Genomic DNA, 9,040 nt, shown 5'->3' with positions numbered 1-9,040 from the left:
AAATGATCAACCAGTAAGAAAAGCAGCTCATAACATTGGATAATTGTAATCTATCTACTCCCTCCGTTCCTAAATATAAGTCTTTGTAAAGATTTCACTGGTAAACTACATACGGATGTATATAGACATACTTTAGACTATAGATTCACTTATTTTGTTCCGTATGTAGACCTCTAGTGAAATCTCTTAAAAGACCTATATTTAGGAACGGAGGGAGTATTATATACTTACTAAAATAAAAGGCAAACAAGCCATTAGGTTTGTCCACATAGATTAAATATTATTTCGGTCGTTAATTTTAGATATGAATGGTTGAGGTTAAAAGATTTATGTGTTACGTAAAAATATTAACATGTACAAGCAGTGCAACATGTCACGTTAAAAAGACGTCAAGTCACACGATGTCTTGTTGAAACTGTTTTAGCCACAAAGTGTCAAAAAAAATTGACAGCCACGAGCACTTCCTATTCAATATGTCGAGCAGCCTATGCTAAGAAACTCTGTACGAGATAACCACGAGCACGTTAGGCACATATGTCTTTCCTTCAACGGGCAAGAACATCCACAAGTACAAGTCCAACATGCAAAACCAAACAAATAAGGATAGCATCAACCACACATCAGGTGACGGCAATTCCAAACATGGGCACATATAATCAGATAAGACAAATATATAATCAGATTTCCACACGTTGTTGGCCATGTCAACCAAGCCAGCGCAACCCAATGAAGAAAAAGTAGTAAGCCAAGACAGCCGACTTGAACACATCACAAGAAGGGCACAATAAAATCAAAGTCGGTCGGCCAATACCACAAAAGAACACGCAACTTACGCCCCACAGAGATTGGAGTCAACAGAACTACCAGCGACCTGCAAATCAACGACCGAAGAAGCCACGGTCAAACTGCTTCACTCGACGTTCGACGAAGTCCCGCCCAACTGCCTCTGACCTGAACTATCATGTTTGGAAATTATTATTCAGTAAACTAACTTATTCAGAATAAAATTTTCATAGGTACTTCACCAATGGCAAAAAAATCCTATTCCTGCACTATGGCGTACAAGAGGTTGAGCGACTTAACAACAAGGAGACAAAATTTGAACATTCAACTGAAAGTAATAAGATTATTTATTTTGCAGCCAGAGAATAATAGAGTTTCACCTACCAAATTGCCATGTGAACTCCTGTGAAAGAGTAACCACAGGATAGCACTAGGACTAAACAAAGATGGGCGTCAAGACAAATATCATCATCATCACGTGAGCCCCGTGCTGGCAAAAAAAGAGGAGACTGAGGTCGATTGTAACATCAGATGACTCAAGAAGATGAGTGCACCGAGACAAGTTTGCCTGAAGAAAGGAAAATGATGTCCACCGGGAACAAGAAATATGTTATAGCAAAAAAAAAAAAATACAAGGCTTGAAGATGCAGATGAAGTACGGGCAGCAAATTCCTGGAGAACATGGAAGTTATCCAGAAAATTATTGGTTGTAGCTTATCAAATAAATAGTAACACATCCTATTGGTATTTACCAAGATATAGCCAGAGTACTCGACATTGACCAGAAGGATGTGTTTGGTTGAGCTGCAGATTCTGAAAAAATTGCTGAGGAAAAGCTGGAAGTTGGAAAGTTGGGGTACCCCAGCTTTGAAATTTACACTAAAAAAAAGCTACAGATTCTCAAAAGCTGCTTTCAACATTTACCCCTTTGGTTAGCTTTTAGCTTTTCAAAGAAGAAGTTGATAACAAAAGCTGAACCAAACACAGCCTAAGTCATACTTATTAGATTATAAGAGTGTGTGTTGGCACTGTGTTCTTAATCCAAACTACATTGAATACTTTCGTCATATCTACCAATATAAGGAGATGTTGGTGTTAGGAAGTATTAGTATTAGTCTAGGAGTCTAGGAGTCCTTATTAGTCTATGCTTACTTTCCTTGCACCTCAAGTCTTGTGTAATATATATATGCCCCTTGGGCCTTCAATAAACATAAGTTGCTTTCCTAACATGGTATTAGAGCCCTAGGGTTTTTTTCGCACGCGCAACTCGTGCTTTTTTCCTCGAACCCGACGCTCTCGCTGCAGCCTCTCTCGCTGACGCTTCCTCTCGCGTCGTGCTCATGCTGCAGCCGCGTCTCCAGCCTGCCCCACCCCGCCGCCGCCTGTCCAACGCCGCTGGATCTCGCTCCCGATCCGGTTTCTCCCTGGCCGCTGGCTCCTGATCCGGTTTCTCCCTAGCCGCTGGCTCTCGTTCCTCTCCCGATCTGACTGGCTGCTGGATATCTCGTCCTCGCCGCTGCCTCGATCTGGAGGCCGACTCCACCTGCCTCGACCCTGAAGGAACGAAGGAGGAGAGCAAAGCAGGGGATCGATCTGGACGCCGCCGCCCCTTCCCGCTGCTGTCCGCCTCCAGCTTTGGTCTCCCGTCCCGCTTCGCCCGGTTCCGCTTCGAGGTTGCCGGCGTCGCTCCAGCTCGAGGCTGTCTACCACGAGTAGTCGCTCGAGCTCGCATCTGGCACAGGGATTGAGTCCGCTACAGCCAGTATGGCAGAGGGATCGAGTCCGCTACAGCCAGATCGAGTCCGTTGTAGCCAGATCTGACGCCCCATCTCGCCAGATCGAGTCCGCTCCAATCCTGCTGTCAGACGCGGACGCGGTTTGCTGACTGAGTTCCAAAAAAAAATGTCTGCTGCATCCGACTATGTTGTTGTTCCTCGTTGTCCGGTGATCTTTGATGGCACTAACTATACCGAGTTCATTGGCTTCATGCGCATTCACATGCGTGGCATCCGCCTATGGGGTGTTCTTTCTGGCGAGGTCTGCTGTCCGCCACGTTTTCATGCGGATGCTCCTCAAACTGTGAAGGATGCAGCTAAGGTTGCTGATGAGGCTGCTATCCGTGCTTATGATGAGAAGGTTTTGGCTTATGAGGAGGCTCTTCACGTGTACCATGGTGCTCTGCCCGTTTACACCCAGTGGCTTGATGATGATGCTCGTGCTGCCGCTGTTCTCACTGCTAGTGTTCTGCCTCAGTTTGCTTCTGAGTTTCTGGGCTTTCCTACTGTATTTGAGATGTGGACTCGCCTTCGTCAGCGCTATGAGCCCTCTGGTGATGCCTTATACCTCTTTGTGGTTCGTCAGGAGCATGCTCTTCAGCAGGATGACTCTACTGTTGATGACTTCTATGCACAGAGTTCTGCTATCTGGCGCCAGCTCGATTCTCTCCGCACTGCTGGTTGTCGTACTTGCCCCTGTTGCCAGGCTGTCCAGGCCAACTTGGAGTTTCATCGCGTCTACGAGTTCCTGTCTCGGCTCCGTAAGGAGTTTGAGCCTCGGCGTGCTCAGTTGTTTGCTCGTGGCCGTTTTTCTCTCATGGAGGCGCTTTCTGAGATTCGTGCTGAGGAGACTCGCTTACGTGGTGCTGGTTTGCTGGAGGTTCCCTTGGTGCTCGCTGCTCGGGCTACTTCTACGCCCCCTGCTGCACCGACCCCTTCTCACTCGAGTGCTCCGCCGCTCTTGCCCACTCCTTCTGGAGGCTCAGGTCGCCCCCGTCCACATTGTGGCTACTGCAACAATGATGGTCATATTGAGTCCCACTGCTACACGAAGAGGAAACACTTGCGCCAGGCGCAATCATCATCTATAGAGACTTCGTCATCTACCTCGACAGCTTCAGCCATCGCTTTGACTGAGCAGGATATTCTGCAACTTAAGCGTCTGCTCGCTGCTTCAGGTTCTTCCTCGACGGGTACTGCTGGTATTCTGACTCAGGCTTCCCGCACTGAGCAACCATCTTCTACACAGTCAGGACCGTCTCACGCACACTCTGGTTGGAATTGGCCTTCGCCGCCATGATATTATTTTTTCTCTTCCGCTGCCATCATCCCTAATCTAGTGTGTGTTTTCTAGTTTTCTATTTTTTTCCGCTGCGTCCACCAAACCCGTTGATATTTTGTGTTTTCTCATGCCATGCGAGTCCACCATACCTTAGTCCGTCGGCCTTTTCTTTGGTCCTGATCCTTTCTATGCAACTTTTGTGGCCTATTTGCCCTTGTTGTTTTCTATACGATTTTCTGGACTTCTTTTGCATTGTCGATCTACGTCCATCGTGCCTTATCCGCCGAGCTTCTTTCGCCGACGGTTGTCGTGGACTATGATTTTCTGCACAATGCTTTATTCTCTTGATGTGCCATCTTCTTTTGACAACCCATCTTCTCTTTATACTTATGTTGTATCTTCAAGTGATGCGGTCTCTTCCTCTGACGTGCCATCTCTTCGGTGTCTTCCTCGTGATGTGCCATCTTCTTTTGACAACCCATCTTCTCTTGATACTTATCTTGTATCTTCAAGTGATGCGGTGTCTACCTCTGATGTGCCATCTCTTCGTTATCTCCTTCGGCGACTCGACAAGTTTTGAAGACTCTTCATGCTACGACGACACTCTCAAGACGCGGATTTGGATTATCATTTTTTGTTAGTATTACACTTCTTCAAATGCAATGCTATTGCATACGCTTTGCATTTGAGGGGGGGTGTTAGGAAGTATTAGTATTAGTCTAGGAGTCCTTATTAGTCTATGTTTACTTTCCTGCACCTCAAGTCTTGTGTAATATATATATGCCCCTTGGGCCTTCAATAAACATAAGTTGCTTTCCTAACAATTGGCACTTCCAGAAGCATGCCATATTATATTTATTTGAAATACATTCACATGAACACTTTTCTGAGTTTTATGTTTGTTCTATCCTATGGCCTTATCAGTTCAAGGGAATCATGAGAAAAGCACAGATAATATAGTATAAGTAATATAAAAATCTTAGGAATAAGTAAAAGAGATAATATGCATTACGAATGACGCAGAGCAATCGCGCTTACAGTGGTAGAGGCCTGACCGCACCACCAATGAGAAAGGCGGCAACGCGCTGGCTGGACTCATTGGACAAGGAATCTGAAGAAACCCAAACATTGTACACTAAATATGTGGAAATAATTATCTCAGCTTTGTTACAGAAAACTATGGAGTAAGTTATGCCTGATGATAAACTTGAGAAGTTGGACCTGAACCAGAAAGTTGAGAAGTTAAAGGCACATCTAATTCTATAAAACAATTACTACTGTGTTTCTAATTTTCTTAACTGATCATCCTGCATGCTACAGAAGTGTTGAAGAAACACTATTAAAGATGGGTAGAATCTCCACCAAAGAACATAATGTACATTCTAATCAATACAAAATCGATAGGGAAATCGATAGAAAATGACATAATAACTCTATAGTTCACGTTTTCTAAATTACAAGTACATACTTAGTGCTTCATTGTACAAAAAGATTCTTAAAATCAAACTTCAAAATTATACCCTTGCCTCTGATTTTTTTTATAGAGGAACTGAATAAATCAAATTATAATGTACATATATACTGCCAAGCAAGAGGCGAATGGAGAGAATAATGAGAGAACAAGGGATTTGTACCTGTCTCTCCTCCTACGTGTGTGCTCACATGAGAACCATGGCACCGAGCAGTCCGCGGTGCGACATGAGTAGTGCCTCCATCCACACAACAACGGCTAGGGTTTGAGGACCTGACCAGAGGAGTCACAATCAGATGAACAAAATTGACTATATAGATGTTAACAAGTGCAAATGACAGTATCGACTAAAAAAATTGATGTCATAGGAACGTACGATGGATATAACATTTTTCGTATAAAGCTCCATAAAATTGCTAATAACTAAAAGAATGGCCATGTAGTCGAGAGATGCGAAAGGTCAAAATGGCTAGAAAGCTAAAAGAATGGAGATAACCAAAACGCAAATAACTGTGTGAATCTAAAACACTATATGTAGAGGAGTTTGTTATATAATAATGATAATCATCTACATAATGCCAATACAAAATAATAGAAGTTTAGATGACTAAACAAAATATCAAAAGACTAATCTTTCATTACAAAAATAAACATATCCAAATCTAGCCGCGCAAATGCGCGGGTACACCCGCTAGTTTCTTCTTGATAGAACTGAGCAGCAAGTAGAGCTAACAAACTAATGAGCTATTAGTATTCCAAGGTTGTCAATATCAGTCATCAATTCTCAAAATGTGAAGTATGAAGATGGCTCTCTCGCTCCCGCTCCGCTCCCCTCTCCCTCTGCGCCCCGCTTGCCTAGCCACCGCGCCGCGCCGCCCGGACTGCCCCGCCGGCAGCACCCTCCCCGCGCTCCTCCCCGCCCCTCGCGCCATGGCTCTGGTGCCGGCTGACCCTGTCGACCGCCGGACGTCCCTCTCCGGCGAGCGCGTCTCCTATGGGGACTGCTGCTCTGGCTCGGAGAGCGGCTCGTCGGCGCGCTCGTACAGCGACGTCGCCCGCACCCCGCCGGCCGTCCCCGCGCCGTCGGCCGCCGCCGCTCCTGGCTGCGTCGCTCCCGCGGCCCGTCCTCCCGCCAAAGACCGACTTGGCCCCCGCTCGGAGGTCCACCGTGTCTCGGGCGGGCCGGTGCTGGACGCAGATGGTTTCCAGCAGGCTCGTCGCCGGGAACATCGCCGTCGCCCGCGCCGGGAGGCTCCGGCCAGGCCCTCGACCTCGCGCCGCCACAGCCCTTCCCCCGAGGAGCTCGCGGGCCTCTGCTTCAGGTGCCTCGATCATCGCCACTGCGTCCGGGATTGCCCAAACGACATTCGCTGCCGCCGCTGCCTCGCCTCTGGTCACTCACGTGACTGTGATGGCAGGCGGCCCGCGGCCGCGACCCAGCAATCCCCGCGCAACGCCCCGGTCCTGCAGACCCGGCTTCCTCGCGCTGCCCCTCTCCCAGCGGCGCGCCCTGCTCCCGTCCTGCAGGCTCCAGCCCCCTCCCCACCTCCGGTCTTGCCGGCCGCGGACGCGCCCCCCGCGTGCTCATGGCGCAGACCGAGGAGATGGACGAGGCCGAGCTGGTGCTCGCCCGCGCGATGGTGGCTTCGGTCACAGGCACCCGCCCCTCCGTGTCCATTGACGAGGTCGCCGTGCTGCTCCTCGGCTCCCTCGAGCTCGAGGAAGGAGACTTCACGGTTCACCAGCACCATCCCGAAGATTTCCTGATCATCTTCTCCTCCCTGGCTATCATGCGGCGGCTCCACGGCGAGCACTTCATCAGCTCCGCCCGCTTCTCGCTGTCGCTCCGGCCCTGGTGCAAGCTCGCCCACGCCGGTGCCGGCGAGCTCGAGTACCGCGTCGAGCTGGAGCTCCGCGGCATCCCCGCTCACGCCTGGTTGCTCTCCACTGCCGAACACCTGCTGGGAGATTGCTGCTAGATCGAAAGACTGCATCCCCACACTCGTTCCCGCAATGACATGGCGGTCTTCCGCGTCTCAGGGCGCGCGCACGACCCGGCTGCCATCCGGCGCGCCGCCGTCCTGGAAATCGTCGAGCAGTTGCCCGGCCACGTGCCCTCGGAGGCGTCGGCCGTCAGGACGCTCACGTTCCCGGTGGCCATCGCCCTCACCAAGGCCGAGATGATCAGAGCCGCTCCAGCCGCTGCCCACTCCTCCGGCAATGGTGGCGAGGCTGACGACGCTACTGGCAGGCATGGCCCTGGTCCGAGCAGGGGGCAGGGCCCCGGCAATGGACGTGCGCGCCGGCGCGGCCGCAAACGTCGACGTACGGACGGGGCATAGGCCGGCATGGCAGTGGACGCTCTGGTGCTGCATGCCCACGACGGCTCCGGCCGCTCCGGCGGTGTCTGTACGGTCGCGCCCTGGCCGTCCTCGGCCGCACCGCGACAGGGGCGCCGCCCCGCGCGCCAGGGGATGCTCGCCTGGCCCGGTCAGCAAGGGCCTGCACACCCGCGTCATGGCGCCAGGAAAGGAAGGCGCCAGGGGCCCGCGGTGACGCCCAAAGCCACTTTGCCGGTGGCCCCATCGCTAGCTGCCAATCCCCCCCCCCCCCCCCGCTGATGACGACGCGACGGCTGGCAGTGGGACGGGTGGCATGCCCCCATTCGCTGGACGAGGACCGGAGGGGGCTGCAGTTTCAAACTCGCCCTTGACCGAGGATGCTTCGCCCGGGCCCACCACTACTGCGCCCGATCCCACGCCCCGTCGGGATCGTGGCCAGCCACGACCGGCTCCTGCAAAGCAACCAGATGGGATGATCCCCCCAGTCCCTCCTGCAGCCCTGTCTGGACCGAAGGGGGCGAGGATCTCCTTTGCCCCCTGCACCGCCGCAGCCTCTCCCTGCAAAGCCTCAGCAGGCCCACGCGCGCACCCACGACGGGGAGGCGGGACGCGATCTGCACGCTCCCGCCAATTCGGCCACGCCCGCCCCGTCCCCACCGGCCCCAGCTGTCACCCCGGGACCCGCGGAGGTTGGTGCTGCTGACCCTGCCCCTGCACCCGCGGAAGCTGACCTGGCCAGGCCCGCTGCTGCTGCGAATGGGCCCAGGACCCAGAATATCGCTGCCCCTGGGGCCACGCCTGTCGAGACACCCGCGCTAGCTGCCATGCCTACCGGGGCGAACGGGCCTGCGACGCCCACGGAGCCTTCGACCCAGCCGTGCGTGGAACCGGGCTCATCCCTCTGCCCAGGGCGCCTCTCGATCCTGCAAAGACCCTCGCCCAGGCAGGACTCCTCCCCCTGCGCTGCTAGCACTAGCACCCGTGCTCTGGTCCCAGGTCGCTTCGCCTCGCCGCCGATCACCCTGCAGCGACGGCGCAACTGCCACGTCTCCAGCCAGCCCTGGACGCTGGGTGCCTTCCTCTCCGCGGCCACCAAACAGCTCGATGTCGTTCTGCCCTCTCCCGGGAAGCGGCAGCGCCCCGCCCTCAACTTCAGTCCCAGGAGGGGACGTTCCGCAGCCGCCGACACCAAAGCCACGGCTCCTTGCGCATCAGATCAGCGCGCGGTGGTGCAGATTCTGCGCACTCTCGGCATTGTGGGGGTGAACCAGCAGATTGCTGCCACATAGATGAAGGCCTATGACGATATGTTCGCCATGCCGCTGGGGCTTCCAGTGCTGCAGGCCATGGCCGCCTTGGTCGACCGAGCTATCCCCGCTGACATGGC

The 9,040-nt window shown here is 52.6% G+C and overlaps 1 long non-coding RNA gene across 2 annotated transcripts; it reads right to left on the bottom strand.

Annotated features, from left to right (window-relative positions):
• Positions 1-625: 625 nt before the first annotated feature.
• Positions 626-6,169, bottom strand: LOC123409953. Of its 2 annotated transcripts, none has more exons than XR_006612947.1 (4): positions 5,475-6,169; positions 4,879-4,951; positions 1,168-1,273; positions 626-956 (listed from the first exon to the last, which is right to left on the bottom strand). It is a non-coding gene; the product is annotated as an uncharacterized LOC123409953 (long non-coding RNA). The 2 variants fall into 2 exon arrangements; XR_006612946.1 differs by having other exon boundaries at positions 626-951; positions 5,475-6,166.
• Between the last annotated feature and the right edge of the window lie 2,871 nt (positions 6,170-9,040).

The sequence above is a fragment of the Hordeum vulgare genome, chromosome 7H, assembly GCF_904849725.1.
Source record: "Hordeum vulgare subsp. vulgare chromosome 7H, MorexV3_pseudomolecules_assembly, whole genome shotgun sequence".
Lineage (NCBI taxonomy): Eukaryota > Viridiplantae > Streptophyta > Magnoliopsida > Poales > Poaceae > Hordeum > Hordeum vulgare.
Note: the sequence above shows the minus strand (reverse complement) of the source record. Positions and strands in the feature narration are given on the sequence as shown.